The sequence below is a fragment of the Cuculus canorus genome, chromosome 2 (genome assembly GCF_017976375.1).
Source record: "Cuculus canorus isolate bCucCan1 chromosome 2, bCucCan1.pri, whole genome shotgun sequence".
Lineage (NCBI taxonomy): Eukaryota > Metazoa > Chordata > Aves > Cuculiformes > Cuculidae > Cuculus > Cuculus canorus.
In genome coordinates, this window is record NC_071402.1 from 27,414,464 (window position 1) to 27,432,037 (window position 17,574).

General features: G+C 38.3%; 1 protein-coding gene across 1 annotated transcript in view; it reads right to left on the minus strand.

Moving 5' to 3' along the window:
* The window catches only part of NECAB1 (N-terminal EF-hand calcium binding protein 1), a 96,694-nt gene that overhangs the window by 8,794 nt on the left and 70,326 nt on the right, over window positions 1–17,574 (minus strand). The gene's annotated exons all lie outside the window — the stretch shown is intronic.

A 17,574-nucleotide genomic window follows, 5' to 3' on the forward strand; every position in this document is an offset into this window, starting at 1 on the left:
GTGGCAGGGGTGGGCTCTGCATTTTTGCCAAATAGCAGCCTCAGGAATATAAGGAGCAAGAGCCAATTGCTGTTTTATTGACATTTTGGGAAGAATGAGTCTGTAAACAAGGGATGAGACCAACTTTTAGGATTATGTTTTATGTTAATGGCTTATTGAGGAAATATGGTAGTATGCACTCTTCCTAATGCTATTTACATCACTTCACTGTGGGGATTTGCTGTGCTTGTTTACATCTTAAACTTCTGAATGCTCTTTCCAGTTGTCTTGTATTTCAAAATACTCTCTGCACTTCCCATCCTGAAATAAAGTAGGCTGGGGCTGTACAGAAAAATCATCCACTGCATTTGTAACTTTAAGCTGTGGGAGGAGGCAGCAAGGGAGCCTGTGTATCATCTTATATTAATGAATCAAAGGAATTCGTGCTTTTTCTCCATATGTTAAGCTGTACCTTATTGCCTGTTTTGTGTTTCTCCTTTTTCTTCTCAACCTTTTTGAGCGGAAGGGAAGATTAAGGAACAAAGTCATTATCTTTTTCTGGATCAAGATAATGGGATCAAGATATTTGCTACTGCTTCCTTTTACAAAGTGAACCATGGAAGTTTATTTCTATAAAATATAAAATTATATTATATCGTTACTTTTTATCCACTTCTGGGTACATACAAATAATTTAAACTGCAAGAAAATTAATGGTAGAATCTGAAGGGCCTCTACAAGGGATTGGAATAGGTCTGGCTACTTGTGGAACAGGCTTCTTTGCAGACAGTCATGACATTCTGTCCTGGGCTGCTTCTCAATCCATTAAACTTCTCTAAACTTTAAGTTAAAGAAAATATAATGCTGGCCTGTGCGTACTGACCACCAGGAGAATTATCAGCTTTTATAATCACTCATTTATTTTGTTGCTTTTTAATGAACTTTTCCTCGAGGTATTACTTTTGCGTTAGATGAGGGACGGACCTATCTGAATTAATAGTGAAGGGCTTCTGCCCTTTGAAGTTTTAGCTTCCCCTTTCCCTCCTCTTCTTCCCCTTCTTCCCATGAAAGATTTTTTATATAAACTAAGTGGTTTTGATTAGGAAACACTTCACACCTTAAACTGTGTTTTATTTTTTAATTACAAACCTACTGAAGAGTGTCTTACTGGTTTTGTTTGTACTCCTCATACATGTTATGTTGTCTTTGGAAAAAAAGACTGGAGGGTGGGTAGTGTTTCTGAAAATTAAATTATCAGGAAGTCTTTGTCATGAGTAGCATGTTGTAAGAAGCTAGAGGTTTCAAATTGGCCTGATAAGAATTCAACCATGAAGTGCTTGGAAAAGATGCTGAAGTAACCATGAAGCCATTAGTGATTATTGCTGGGAAATGAATGATAAATAATACTTGTTTGAAAGACCAGGAAAAAGTATAGTGTACATCTTTACAAACAGAAGGAAAGCCAAGGTAGCACCTTAACATCAAGTACTAGAAAATTTCTGCAACTAACTAGAAGGACTTGAATAATCAAGTGAATAGCAGCAAAGATGATTTGTCATATTAGATCAGTCTAACTGCCTTTTTCTGACAGGGCAAAAATACTGCCTTGCACGCAATATGCCCTCTAAAAATGTTTGTGAAATGTTCTTCCAGCAAAGGGTGAGGAAGACATCAGTAAAATTATTCAAAGATAGGGGTTACCAGACTGGAAGATATAGTAAATTCATGCCAGCTATTTGAAACTATTTAGTATTTTTATAAAGTCAGTGTGTAGTTTACTGCATCTGTTTCACTTCTAGGTGACAGAAACTGAGAGCAAGCTGAAAGACTGGATTAAATTAACCCATCCTGTTTTCCTACTTCTTCGTATATAATTCAGATTTGTAATACTAGGGCCTGAGCTTTGCCTTGCAAAAAAAAAATGTGGACAAGTAGATCAGTGTTAAAGACATGCTACTTGCAACAGAAAATTGTAATCATAATATTTAGTGTAGCGCAGTGTCTGAAAATTGGACTCTCGTCATATTAAATACTCCTTTATGCCAAAGATTTTCTGTATAATAGAGTTATAAACCACGTTTGTCAAGGTAGCTATATCATATTAAGATGTCCCCATTACTCAGTCTTTCCCTAAACCACAGCTTGGCAGCGGAGCTGTACTACTGCAGTGCGAGCAGCCACACTGTGCACCCATCAATGCAGGGTTAAAAGCCTGCTTGAAAATAAAAAGTGCCTCCTTAATTCAGATTTGCTTCAGTGGTTTTATTGGCACAATTGATGTGCAATAGATTACGTGAAGGTGAAGGAACAAAAGAGTTTGTGAAGGAGAGGGAGAGAGGAATTTAATCAGATTTAAGTTATTTACAAGATTTCTTTTTTTTTAATGGTTATTTGAGCCAACAGGAAAAGAATATCTAGGCTCTGTTTCCTACAGCTTTATCCACAAAAGGGCTTTTATTTTACAACAATAAACCTACTTGTTACCTGATTAGCTAGCACCTCATCCTGTTACACTTCACTGGAAGCTGGAAAACTATACCAGGGAGGTATCCCTGTATCACTTTGTCTACTTTTATATTCATCTTTCAGTGTTCATTGTTGGCTGGTTTTGGAAAAAAGGATGTTGGGCTAACATCCTGTATAGTTGGATCTGGTCCTGTATAGTGCTTTTTATGATTCCTTTCTTAACAGATTAGTGTATTTAGCTAAATCGTGTGAACAAAAGTAACAAATAGGACCCAATACGGACTGGAAATTGTTGATCCAGATGACAAGTTTTACGTCATTGCAACAATTTAGTGAAATTATTAGCAAATGGATTTAGGAATATTTATTATAAATAATGGCTAAAAGATAAAAATCAATAAGATATATGGATTTGTTTATTATGGTTTTATCAATACATGTACATTGTAATGGAGAAACAAATTATTTTACTAGTTCTTTTGCATAGCTATATCAGTCTGTAATGACGTGTTTATATTAACAGCTTACTTGAATTCAAGTGTGCTGCTTAGTGTTTATAAAAAAATTGGGGGAGGGACAAAGAAGCTGAGGTTAGAAAAACACCTCTGAGGGCATGCTGCTTATTTTTCTTGCAATATTTACTACGGAAAATAATGTGGCTGATGAAATTTAAAGACTGCTTTGAGTAAAAAAAACTGTGTAAAAAGATGCTCTCAGGCTTAGGAGCCCAGGCCAAATGATACATAGCATGTTATCTTCATAGAAATATCAGAATGAATTTCTAGTATTTCCAAAGCAATATCTTTAACCTTTCACTGTTATTTAATGAAGTCTCTTACCCATGTATAATATGAATTTCTTGTCATAATTTTAGTTCGTTTAAAAAGTTAGCTCAGTTGCCTATATAGGAAATAGGTAGGAAATTTGATTATATTATTTGCTTAAAAATTTTGCATATGTAGTACTACTGGAGTATTTGAGTCTTCTTTATTTTGGTAATGGGATTATCATATTTTTCTTCAGGTGTTTATGTCTGTAACTGATACTACTGTGAGTAGTATCTGCCAGTTTCTCAAGTTTAAACTTTTGAAAGACTTAAAACTCTTGCATTTACAACACACTGAATATAATTTCTAACCATTCCTGTGATAAAACATAAAGCATCTTGAAGAAATTAATATTTTAATAACAAAATTTCTACTGAATATAATTTTGAAAGGTGTTATATGCCTCCTGTGGAGCTCTGTGAGCTTGGCACCTCTCATACTGAGCAAGCTGTGTGGCAAGGAACCCCAAAAACCCATCAGATGAGCCAGTGGAGGGAATGCAGGTTTTCACAGCAGTCCTCTGGCTGTATTTCATTGAAAATGCAGTCACCCTAAGAGGCTTCACTCCAGAAGTCAGTTTGGCAAACTGGCATTCTCTGATTTCTCTTCCCAGCCCCCTGTCAAAACATTACTCAGCCAGCTCTAATCAGTGCTGAAAGTCTACAGCACTCTGTGTACTCTCCTTATTCAGGAGTAAGAAAACAGTACTTTACATTCCCTTTAACATAAATGCACACTATTTTTTTTTTGATGGAAAGGTCAATGAACTAGAAACCGTGCTTTAAAAATTTAACTCACCTAATGTTTCAATTCTCTGAGCTTTACTTGTTTCTTATTTCCGTTTTGGTGCTTCTAATATCAAGCATATCTTTTAGATCAAAAATTTCTGTGCTGTGTCTGTCTTGGGCATAGTTTCTGTGCAGTTTCAGTTTAAATAGTACTGTTTTTTTCAGGAATGAGAGCAGGGTATAAACTGTTTATTTGTTTATGCTTAAATAAAGCCACAAAGTCAGAAAATTCCAGCTCTCTCTGCCCCATGCCTTGGATCAGTCTGGCAGGACCACCTGGCATTAGGTCAGATGCATTTTATCAGCTGTCCTGTCAAGTGAGCTGAACGACTACTAAGTTATGAGACTTGGATAAAATTTCACCTATATGTTCTCAGCACATGTTTGTTAGAAGTGTTGGATCCAAATTTATACTGGACATCTCCTGTTTCCTCTGAACTGGTCAAATGAGTATCTTCATTCTGGAGGTGCAGGAAATGCACGTGACTTCCCAGTAACTCCTGTGTGTGAAAGAAGAAAAGTACTGCCTCCTACTGCTGCGGGCCCTTTTGCTTGCAATTGGGCAACAGGAAGGAAGGAAAAGGCAAACAAACGAGTGCCAGGGTGAAGAAGCTGCCTAGAGGGGGACAGTGATCCAAAAGCAGGCAGAAATCACAATCTGTAAGAAATGTGGGGAATGACACTATGGAAAATGATAGGTGCTTTGAGTGCTCATCATTTTCCATCTGATTTCACAGCAAAATGATGAGGATGGAGGGAATCATAGAATCACAGAATGGTCTGAGTCAGAAGGGACCTTTTAAAGGTCATCTAGTACAACCCACCTGCAGTGAGCAGGGACATCTTCAACCTGAGCCCTGTCCAACCTGATCTGGAACTTTTCCACTGTCTGCACAAATCTACACCGTGTCAGGTAATAGGAGCTGGAAGACCTTTAGAAGCAAGAAGTTACTCTCTGAGATTAAGAGTTTACTTTGATCCCTACAAGTTCCAGGAGGAGGGGGAGACAGTATGAACTTCAGAGTTAAATTCATCCCCAAATGGCCAAAACAACTAAGAAACAAGAATTACAAGGGCAATCTTAATTTTTGTGTTTTAAAAATTATAAATGAGTAAACGTCACTTACAAAGCAGTTGCATTTCATGTTATATTTAGATTGTCTAAATTGGGCATTAGAAAGCTAATGGAGCTAAGAAAAAAAATTAAAAAATGCGTGTATGGTGCTATAAACAACAACAATAATAAAACCCCACACAGCCTGCTATGAAATAGCTTAGATTTTCCTCAGAGATCTGGCTCACAAAAAAAAAAAAAAAAAAATTCTCATCCTTATACATTGATCTTTTACTAAGTTTGTGTGCAGTCAGCCCTCTTTACCAGTGCTGACAAAGTTGATGAAACACTCATCACTATTAGCATCACTGTGTACCTACTGTCTTATACAGTGCTAACATGAGAAGTGTCCCGGAATTCATGGATTTTATATTAATTTGAAAAATGCTAAAATTTACATATTGCTGAACAGAATAGATGCTGTGAAAATTCTGAGAAATCATTATAAGCTGAATTTCTATTCAAAACACTTCTGGTTTTGTTTAAAATGCCCTGTCATCAGTATCAGAAGTGGTATGCAATAGACTTCATTGACTACTAGGCTTGCAGCAAATTAAAACATTTTGTGACTGTTTACAGCCAGAAGATTACACAGCCTTACAAATAGGTTTTCTTTCCAAATGTGGAAAATATAATGTAGCAGCTATTATAATAAAAACACAAATGTACACACATACTGTAATATACTTTGCAAAGGCAAAAATGGCATAGACATAAGATACTATATAGTTCTAGTATGACATCTGTGGCAGGAAGCTTAACAAGAATGCTTTTCCAGTTTACCAAAGTAAAAAATTGCGCGAATAAACCTTTTTTCTTCATCTTTGTTTTAGAGTAAAAAGCAGAAAACATAGTTGGTTAAATATAGTGATTAACTAATGATATTTAACTGGACAAAATCACTCTGTAGCCTTTCTGTTTCAATTTAATTTAAAACAATTTTTTTTAGAAATCTAATTGAAAGCTCGATATATGTCTAATTTTAGGAGACAGTAAATGAAAGCTTTCCATTATTTCCTTCTTGACGAGTTAAAGAAAGAATAGTGTTGCCTCTAATTCAGGCTTTGTCAAACAAACTATTGAGTTTTCCTACACTTGTAGCATTAGGAAGACAGAGCAGGTCAAGAATGTGGAAATCTCAATGTTGTGCTTCATTGCATGTGGAAAAAGAAATGTTTCTGTCATATACAAACAGTGTGGCACTGTGTTGGGTCCAAGACTGCCCTTCTCTACACCAGAGAAGCAGCCTGGTTATAAACACTAGCTGGCCATGAGTACAGTGACAGCAGGAAGAATTTCTATCGCTGACAGAAAAAAACAGTATGACCATAGCTCAGTGTATGATTGTTACATTCAGAACAGCTCATGTATTTCTAATACAGCATTAAGTGTACTGGACTGTTGCTAATACTGATTTGCTTTCTGAGAGAAGACAAGAGGAATAATAAAGTGATAAAATTTACAATTTAAATGTTTATGTTTGTGAAATTTAATTTACTTCCCTGCTAGGATTATCTGCTTTTAGTTTCACAGTTTTAAGCTCACGGGCTGGCTGAGCTAGAAAGCTTGAATGGAATTTTCAAATAACAGCAGATCCTAATCTTAGCTTGAAGGAAAGCCTTGGTGTGAGCTGACTGAACCTGAAGTTTCCTGTTTTGTTATTATTCATGGAATCTCTGTCATTCTGAGTCTATAATCTTTACTTGAATTGACAAGGAATATGTGCTTTAATGAATGTAACCGTTCATTTCTCTTTGATACTACCTGACTAGAGTGGTAACATTTTCTGCTCAGTACAGAGTCCCTATAATAGTTTCAACGATGGCCATATTGCTAACTTGATTGGATTCAAGACATCAAAAGTTAGGATATACTTATCTTGCAAAAAAATGGTATTGCTGATAAGAGACTGTGATACCACTGTAGTGCTTGGAAGTCCCTTTCCATAAATGAGATCAGACTGAACAACAAATTCCTCCCTCAGAGCAGCAGATGTTTAATGTTTTGAATGGGATACTGACGTTCCTGTTTAACTTCCAAACTAAGTGTATCAAACTATGCATATCTCCTCAGGGCAGGGAGGGGAAGGGTGGCGAGGAGAAAGGGTTGCAGCAGATCACAACCTGTTTCACTTCTCATTGAAACTGATTTTCAAAGATTACTAATAGACTTCAGCAAAGACTGGCTGGCAAGACTCCTTTCAAAACTTCAGCTTCCTAAATGCTTTCGTGCTTAATTAGAAACTTTGGATTAAAAACTAAATGAATTGGAAAACAGGTTATATTTCTAGATTAAACTGCAGTTAATATATTATTGAAAAGACTATTCCAGAAAAATTCAGGTTTTGCAGAAACCTTGGTTTTAATTGGCAGTGTCAGTTAAAAGCCAGCAGGAAAAGTAAAAGACTTGCCTAAAATCTTTTTTATGTTTACAACCTTTGAGAAAATATATAATTTTTTTGCTACATCCTATATAAGCAGAAGCTTTTTTTTCTAAAATTTCTTTCACTACACTTATATGATAAACATTAAATCTGGATTAAAGCTGTTTATAAAAATATCCCAAATTTTTTAAAACTAATAACATACACTGTAATAGAAAAGATACTATATACTGGTATAAATTTGTTCCAGACCAAGGCACAGTAGTATTGCTATACTTCTAAAGCCCTAGAAAATAAGATTTATAAATTAAAGGAATACCTGTAACCACCTTATTGGTCCAAATGCCTCTGTTAGCATATACTCAGAGAAGGGACTGATTAACGAACAATAACTCCTACATAGAAATGAGAACTTTATCTATTCTTTTTTATGTTTCTTGGCATTATCTTTGCATTTTTTCTTGTGGGTTTTGTTTTACTTAATTCTGTTTCATAAATGTCAGCAATAATTCTTCTGTTTATGGCCTTCTCTTGTTCCTTTCTCTCGTTTGCTGTTTGGTGACCTTTGCTTTTTCCCTACCTTTGTCAGTGTTTAAGAGGCGCACACTAAATAAGAACTAGAGCATCTGGCTGAGAAAAAACACCTTCTTGGCCAGAACAGCCTACTGTCCTGGGTTACATAAACAGCTGAAATTTGATGGGTCTATTGATACAATCAAGCGGCAAGCTTAGATAACAGAGTAAGTAAACGATGAGTGTATTGGAACATAAACTGTACAGTTTCTGGCTTCTGTTAGCAGGGTAATCTCTAGTAGGCAATGCCAAGCCAAGTCTCACAATGCTCAGTTTAGTGCGTGCCAGTGCAAGTCTCCACTTGCCAGAGCCTTCCTACATCTGGCAATTAGTTTCTATTGCAAGGAGTCTCTGCCCAGGCAGGAGTTATTTCACTAACTCTATCAAACTGCTGTTTCTGGCAGAGGAAAGGCAGCAGCTAAGTGTATAGGTTAAACTTCTAGTGCTAGATGTTCTTTCTCTATTTCTCTTAACTGCTATTTCTCAGATCACTTCAATGCACTATCTTGGTTCTCTTGTGCTAGTCTACATGGCCAAAAATTGCAATTCCATGCAGTGAAGCACAGAAAGATGTTCTGGCATTTTCACCATCTTTAACAGTACACACAGCAGCCAGACAGTCTCGATGCTGGAGGTAGGTGCGTGCATCACTCTGTTAGGACAAGATTAAGGCTTGTCCCCTGCTTCTTCCTGGTCCTGCTTCCAGAGGGAACGGAGTGTAAACTGCAAAGAAGTTGCAGTAGTTCTCCCTGTCCTTTTTTCAGTTATAATGTCTGCTGGACAATATATGAAGCATTATCTGCATATATATACAGGTGCAAAGACAGAAAGGGCTGGAAAGCAAATTTGCTGTACAAAGCTTTCTAAACCCTGATACAAGTGACCAGAGAAGAACACAGAAATGGAGATGTCACATTACATAGTTCACCATTACAAGCTTTTAGATACACACTACCACCTGGACAAACAGAGTGAACTGACTTAATAAGACAGATACTAACTGAAAAAATATAGAAATATTAAGATCTTTCTTCTGTAAGCAAATTAAAATTTAAATGGCAATATAAGTAAGGAAATTTATTCTATTCCTTAATTTTCCCTTAGGTCATTCTTACCCTTATATGTATACACACACATCTGAACACATAGAGGTTTTATTATCTTGAAATCATATTTCCTATTTGGCATGTAAATGAAAATTGTCAACAATTTTTATAACAATTTTTCCCCACAGCTGTGACATAAACAGATTCTTATCGCAATCCAGAGAAACATGAATGCATAGTTTTAATGTGTAATCTTTATAATCACTACTTTTTTGTACAGCTAATATGCGTTTCCTTGTGCCACATTCCAGACTTTGGGGTTATTATTCTGTTACTCCCTTGGTCATGACTCTTCTATCCCCATTTTACTCTATTTATGACCACAGGTTGAATCATACTGATTTACTCTGAATCTAAAGGTGGCAATGTCTTAGTCATAAGACTCTAGATATAGTCCTGGTATTAAGAGCTATGACAACAATCTCAAACAGTGTAAGAACTAAACACAATCCCATGACTGAAATACTGGTAAGTGAAATTCTGCATGCTGTTGGAGCATAAGCTAATTTCTCTCAAACTTTTTCAGATTCAGAGACTAACTCCAGCATATATAAAGATTTTTAGGTCTTATAATTCAACTATGATAGATATATCAGATGTAAGAATTCAGATTAAAGGAATCTACAGCAATAACAGGAGAAATCCTGGCCCAAACCCAGGAAAAAAAAAGTGCAAAACTTGCACTAAATTCATTAAGGCATGATTTCAAAATTCTATTTTTGAAACTGAACTCTCCTAGGATATTATTATCAACTACTAAATGTGCGAGTCCCTTTCCCTGTGCATATATAAAAACATACAAGAGAAATATATATGGGGGTTTTGTCTACTAGGAAGTGTACATGTACATAGATTAAAGAACTTTGTTGTTCTGCATGATAGATAAGCACAAATTTTTATTGACTGATTCATGTAGGACCACAAATCTTTCCTAATTTCTTTTTCTTATGCTTTTGCTAATATAAAAAATAAGCAAACAGTTGATATTTCAACAGTTCATGATATCCTCCTTCATATACAAGTTAGATCATCAAGCTATTAGTGGTAATCTAGCAGTTTTCCTTCTCTAGGGATCAGTCATCCTATGGCATCTTCCACTACTAGTCAATGCAATCACAGCAAAATAAAGCTCTGTATCTGATGTGTGCCCTCCACATGCTAGTTTCTTCAGCAGAGGCACAGTTTAGCCTATCAAAACCAAGAGGACAACTCTGAGGAGCATGCAGTGCCCATCCTAGTCCAGGCAGTAAGACACACCCTGTTACCAAGGTAAAACCTCTCTGACATAACACAGCCTACAGGTTCTGTGGGTTGTTTCTGCTTTTTAATCCTCCTGCCAGTAGCTTCTGGGATCCCCTTTAAGAAGCAGGACATGCAGGCTGTTTTTCAGAAATTACAAAATTAGGTCAGTTGAAATGTTAGTGTCTGCAGTTATAGAGACTATTCAGTACATACGTCCTGAATGCACCGTTCAGTTTAGGCGCAGTAATTAACCTCTGCAATTCAGTCCTGCCATCTCTCAGTGAAGAGAGACCAGCAAGGTAGCAAGGTAGCCTTCCCCCAAAACAATGAATGTTTAATTTTTGTATGTTTTTAATATATCTATTTCTACAATTCTTTTAATTTGCTATTTGGGGATTTTCTGGTACTTGTATGGCACCTTTGAGCCATGTTGTTGAGATTTTTCTCCGCATTCACAGAAATCAAAAATTTTGAAGAAAAAATGTTGTGAATCTGTTACAACTAATGGTCCCAGAAAACTAATAGTAAAGAAAAAACTGAAATCCTTGTCCAAGAGAAGGCTGACAGCTGACAGAAGAGAAAGATGTTTTGTATGTGAAGAAAATATATTTGCATATATTAATATACATAGTATTTCATGCTGATCATAAACATTCAGATATCTTTTAGTTATACACGTTACGTGCTTAATACAGCAATAGCTTCCTACTTTTAATTCAAAAGTTCCTTGAAACAAAAAGAACAAGATTAATACTAATTATTAATTTTCTGAATTCTCAAATATATTGAAAGCACAGCATCTGTACAGTAAATAGTTCAACTTCAGGAAAAGGCAAGGGGTAGAAAAGCTTTTGCATTCTTTCCCTCTGCTGCCGTCACAGGACAAGTCACTAATTTAGCTGAAGCAGGCACCTCATAAACATGCAACTAAAATATTCTGTGTGCACTCCTATAAAATACATATATATTCTTGTCTCTCAGTGCTCTGGCTGGCTGACTAATAAAGCATACAACATTGAAAATAATTTGTTTTTTCGCTTTGTGATGAAATTAATTTGGAAGTGGCTTTAGGGAAAAAAAAAAGTCTCCCAAAAAAAGTAAATAAATCACAATTACATATGCAAATAGGCTGATTACATTTGTCTGAACAACTGAATAACAAATTATACTGAAAATGGCTTTTTAAACTTGCAACTACAAGTCTGCCCTCAGGCTGACCCAAGGGTTCTTTCGTGTCAGTACAAAGCCATTACTTTGCTATTAAGTGCCATCAATTACAAAACTAAAATCATGTGCAATTACAATTACATGCTCACTTAGATGTGCAATTGCTCATTTTTGCACGTACAATATTGATATTGTCTTTCATAAATGTTTTATGCTTTCCCAAACCATATCTAGTAAAGGGAGTGAGTGTGACCGTGTGGCTTTCTGCAATCTCCAGCCTTCAGGAGCACAAGCAGTAGGTTGAAAAAAAAGGAAATAATTTCTCTGGTTAATTAACCAAGTAGAAAAAAACAGTTGTTTTGGGTTTTTATTTTTTCCTACATGTAGGCATTTTGTTCACACAGCAATAAAACCTTTAATATTTATATTTTGCTAGACTCTTGCCTAGAGCTGTCATTGGCTCTTTAAATTAGATATTGTCTATATTATGTATTTCAGAGAACACTGGATTATCATCATGTAATATAGGAACATAAACAATACCAACTGAAGGAGAAATTTCAAACAGAGTAATCACCAGCATCAGCAAATTGGGATAGAACTGATAAAGTAGAAAAAAAATGTTACCTTATGTTTTCATTGTATTTCAATTCACAACCAAAAGCAGTATTCTCTCTAGGCACAGGCAAAGTTGTTTAAGACGGCAGGTTGCTGGATCAGCTAAATGGCTGCAGTCCAGTGCTCTCTCTACCTATGCCAGAATGCTGGAAAGCTGACCTCACAGCTACTGATGCTATTGCCAGCTCATGGGTGGCAGTGTGTGAGGTGATAACTGTTCCTGCTGTGATGGTCAGCATCTCAAAAAATAGCCATTACCAGCCCTAATATTCCCATTTTCCCAGCAGGCCCAGGAGCCATAAGCTTTCAAAATATCTGGCACACTCCATTCCTATTTCTGCTCCTGCCTTTTCTCCTTCCCTTATATATTAAAAGTAGCAGCCCAATCTACAACCCCTTTGAAATATACAAGTGAGGGGTTTTTACCGTTTAATTCATCCTTAGCATTACTTATGTAATTATTTAATGTAATTCTACATCACTGCACATGGTATCATTCTGATATGTTTACGACAAAAAGGATTGTGTTGATCCTGTGCAAATCTGGTTTGCAGCACCTGGTACGCTTCTTTCATAAACCACAACAGCCCCATGAAAACCATGCCTTTGCCTTGGTTGCCCCATTGACTTCCTGTCATTAACTGCTCTGGAGTTGCAACAGGCATTTAATATTTATGTGCACTTCCATATTAATAATTGATAATTCGTGCTGTTTTAGCTAAGAGAAATGGTTGACATGAATAGAGGAGTAACTGTTTTACATGATAGTCTTGCGAGAATAGATGACGGGTCAGGAGAAACATGATCTGTCTGAGCGTAAACTAACTTGGGAGAAACTGCTTCAATTGGACTTTAAGTGGCAGCAAGTGAGTTAGTGAGTATGCAGATGTACTGCATCAGTGTCTGCAAAAACCATGTGATTGAGCACCATGCAGGAACAGTTCAGGAAACTAACTGGAAGATGATGTGTTATGAGAAAAGACTGTAGATCTATATAATAGTCTCTATTTCAAGGACTGTATTCAACTCTGCATACCTGATTTAACAAAATTCAGAGATCACTGCAAAGAACTAAGACGTTTGGTGGAACAAAAAGTCTTTAAATATGACAAACTAGCAGTATAAATCTCAATGCTGGATATAAATAATTAAATGCCTATTATTTAAGAACTTGCCATTAATATAATTGTTATATACTTGATGTTATCTACCTCTTCTGAACCTCTGGAGTCAGAGTCATTAAGTGTTATGAAATACTAAGAAGACCAAAAAAAAAACCAGAAAAATAAGGACTTTTCGTTAACATCGTGAACTGAAGTAAAGTAAGTAAGATGACTATCTGGAATCCAGCAAATTAACTTCTGGGAATTTTAGTCTGCCCTTTTGGGAATAAGCAAGGTGTACCCATTGTTAGTGCTATTACAAGTTGTAAGAAAAAAAAATTTTAATTTCCAAAACATGCAGGATGCTGTCACACAAATGAAAGGCTAGTGCCCATTCTCTGGTCCCTCATAGCCATGTAACTGGTTGGTGCAATTTAGCACATTGGCAAGGGCTGTTTTCTGATTCACAAACCACACCTGACACCTTTTCCAGGCCTGTGTATTTTCCTTTTCTTTCCTCATGAGTCCAGTTGTAGAGGTTTCACAGTTGTGTTGAAAAGTCATTTAGATTCTCTGAATTTCCACTGTAATGCTCGGATGAAACATGACTACACTTTCTGGGATGGAGGAATAGTTTTAATGATAGACTTAATTTTTGAAAAACTGGGGAGTTCTCAAAGCTACCAGCAAAGGTAGAGAGGAAGTGTATGTGGAGAAGTGATTTCTGTTCAGCCAGTAAATCACCCAGATGCAAGCTGACTCCTAAATTGTGCCTTTTATGGTTGTTATAGTGATGGAGATCAGAAACCTCTCAAGGGTGTCTCAGAGTAAGTGCCCACGCTGTACCACCCCTCCCTCATACAGACCCCAGGGTTCTCCCTCATTCCTGGGGAAGGGGCTTTGCCTCTTGACACACAGCGGAAAAAATAATCATAGAACCACAGAAGTTGGAAAAGACCTCTAAGATCGAGTCCAACTGTCAGCCCACCACCACCATGCCTACTAAACCATGTCATGAAGTGCCGCATCTACGTGCTTTTCTGAATACCTCCAGGGATGGTGGCTCAACAACTTCCCTGGGCAGGCTGTTCCAATACTTCACCACTGTTTCAGTACAAAAACCCCAACATATAAATCTTATATCCAATCTAAACCTCTCCTGACACAAGTTGAAGCTGCTTCATGTCATCCTATCACTTGTTACTTTGGAGAAGAGACTATCACCTGCCTCACTACAAATTCCTTTTAGGTAAGAGAATATTGTAACCAACGAGGATGTTGGATTAGCCCTTAGAATTTATTCTCTTATTTCTACAGAATATGGAGTGAAAACACTTTCAAAGGAATCCCCTCAGCTTCCTCTTCTCGAGACTGAAGAATTCCACTTCCCTCAGTCCCTCCTCATAATACTTGTGCTCCAGATCCTTCACCAGCTTTGTTGCTCTCCTCTGAACATGCTCCAGCAGCTCAGTATCTTTCTTATACTGAGGGGTCCAAACCTGAACATAGTGTTCCAGGTGTGGCATGACCAGGGCTGAGTACAAGGGGATGATGCCTTCCCTTGTCTTGCTGCTGTTAATTGATAAGTTTTGCTGGTTTGTATGTTTAATTATCTTGTAATATAAATCTGTCTTGCATCAAGAGATAATATGCAGACGATCTCCAGACATGGATGAATAACCTTAAAGAATAAACACTCTCTTAGAGTTGCAAGAATTTTTTGATATGCTCTTGGAAGATGTAGTTGCCTTAGGTCAAGAGATAAGCTGAAGGGAGTCTCCAGACATGACTGGATAACCTAAAAAAAATAAACAGTCTTTGAGGACTTACACGGTTCTTTGTCTAAAACTAGTATATATACCTACTGCTTTTGTAAGGTGGTATGCTTTATTTATGTGAGAAACACATATTCACTGGTAAAATATTAAAAAAGACAAAGTCTTCGAAGAAAAGGGAATAATATTTTTATTTTACAATTCAGCACTAAATTGGATAACCTTCTAAAAAGCAGTAGGTATATTTACTAGTTATAGACAAAGAACTGTGTAAGTCCTCAAAGAACGTTTATTAGTTTTAGGTTATCCAACCATGTCTGGAGACTGTCTTCAGGTTATCTCCTGACCCAAGACAACTATATCTCACAAATCAATTAAGCATGTCAATAAATTCTTGCAGCCCTAAGACGGGTCATCTCTTGACCTAAACCAGCTACATCTTAGAATCATAGACTCATAGAATAGTTTGGGTTGGAAGGGACCTTGAAGATCATCTAGTTCCAACCTCCCACTAGATCAGGCTGCCCAAGGCCCCATCCAGCCTGGCCTTGAACATCTCCAGGGATGGGGCATCCACAGTTTCCCTGGGAAACCTATGCCAGTGCCTCACCACTCTCATAGTGAAGAAATCCCTCCTTATGCCTAGCCTAAATCTGCCCCTCTCCAGTGTATACCCATTCCCCCTCGTCCTGTCACTACAAGCCTCTGTGAACAGTCCCTCCCCAGCTTTCCTGTAGCTCCTTCAGGTACTGGAAGGTCGCTATAAAATCTCCTTGGAGCCTTCTCTTCTCCAGGCTAAATAACCCCAACTCTCTCAGCCTGTCCTTATGTGTGATGTGCTCCAGCCCTCTAATCATCTTTGTAGTCCTCCTCTGGGCCTATTCCAACACTTCCATATCCTTCTTATGTTGAGGATTCCAAAACTGGACACAGTACTCCAGATGAGGTCTCACAAGAGAAGAACAGAGACAAGTAAGTGTATCAATAAATTCTTGCAACTCTAAGAGAGTGTTTATTCTTTCAGGTTATTCATCCATGTCTGAAGATTGTCTGTGTATTATTTCTTGATACAGGACAGATTTATATTACAGGACAATTAAACATACAAACCAGCTGCAGCAAAACTCATGAACTAATTCTCACATTGAGAAGGGCATCCATTTCAGCGCTGGATTGTAAAATAAAAATTTCATATAATCATAGAATCACTAGGTTGGAAAAGACCATTAAGGTCATCAAGCCAAATCTGCACTGAGTGCTTCCCGTTGTGGGAATGGAATGGATGGGAAGTTAATCAAACCCTGGTATGGCAAAAGGAAAAATAGCAAGACATTCTGGACATTACCAGGCAAGGAAACTTTGCAGTGGGCTGGGTAGCTTATCACCAGTGAAAAAACACCCCTTATATGTCAGTGTATATCATTGCCTTTACTTCAAAGACTTTGTCCTTTCCAATATTTGACCAGTGAATGAGTGTTTCTTACCCTATTTCTGATACAAGCGAGGATGCTATTGGCCCTCTCAGCCACCTGGGCTCATTGCTGGCTCACGTTAAGCCTCTGGCTCACGTTAAGCCTGCTATTGACCAGCATTACTCGACAGCATTACTTGACAGCTGCAGGTCCCCGGAGGTTATTCTGCCCGTGGTGAGACCGCATCTCGAATCCTGTGTTCATTTCTGGGCCCCTCGCTACAAGAAGGATGTTGAGCCTCTGGAACATGTCCAGAGAAGAGCAACTAAGCTGGTGAAGGGGCTGGAGAACAAGTCTTATGAGGAGCGGCTGAGGGAACCGGGGTTGTTTAGTCTGGAGAAGAGGAGGCTGAGGGGAGACCTTATTCTCTACAACTACCTGACAGGAGGTTGTGAAGAGGAGGGAGCTGGGCTCTTCTCCCAAGTGACAGGGGACAGGAGAAGGGGGAATGGCCTCAAGCTGCACCAGGGGAGGTTCAGACTGGATAGCAGGAAAAAATTTTTCACTGAAAGGGTCATGGGGCACTGGCAGAGGCTGCCCAGGGAGGTGGTGGAGTCAACATCCCTGGAAGGGTTTAAAAGACGGGCAGACGAGGTGCTCAGAGACACGGTTTAGTGGCAGACAGAAATGGTTGGACTCGATGATCCAAGAGGTCTTTTCCAACCTGGTGATTCTATGATCCCAAGACAAACGACTCCCCCTTTACTCCCAGCCCTCCCGCCCCGACACAGGCGGCCCCGCCCAAGCCCCGCCGCGAGCCGGCGCGTGGCCGCAGCCCCCGAGCCGCGGCGCGAGGCCGGGCCTGACAGGGAGGGCGGGAGGCGCCCGGGACGTCGTTCGGGGAGCGGGGCTGCCCGAGGCGGGGAGTGGGGCTGCCTGAGGCGGGGACCGGGGCTGCCTGAGGCGGGGAGCGGTTGGAGGTGGGACCGGCAGGGCTGAGGGTGGGAGGGCAGAGTGGCTC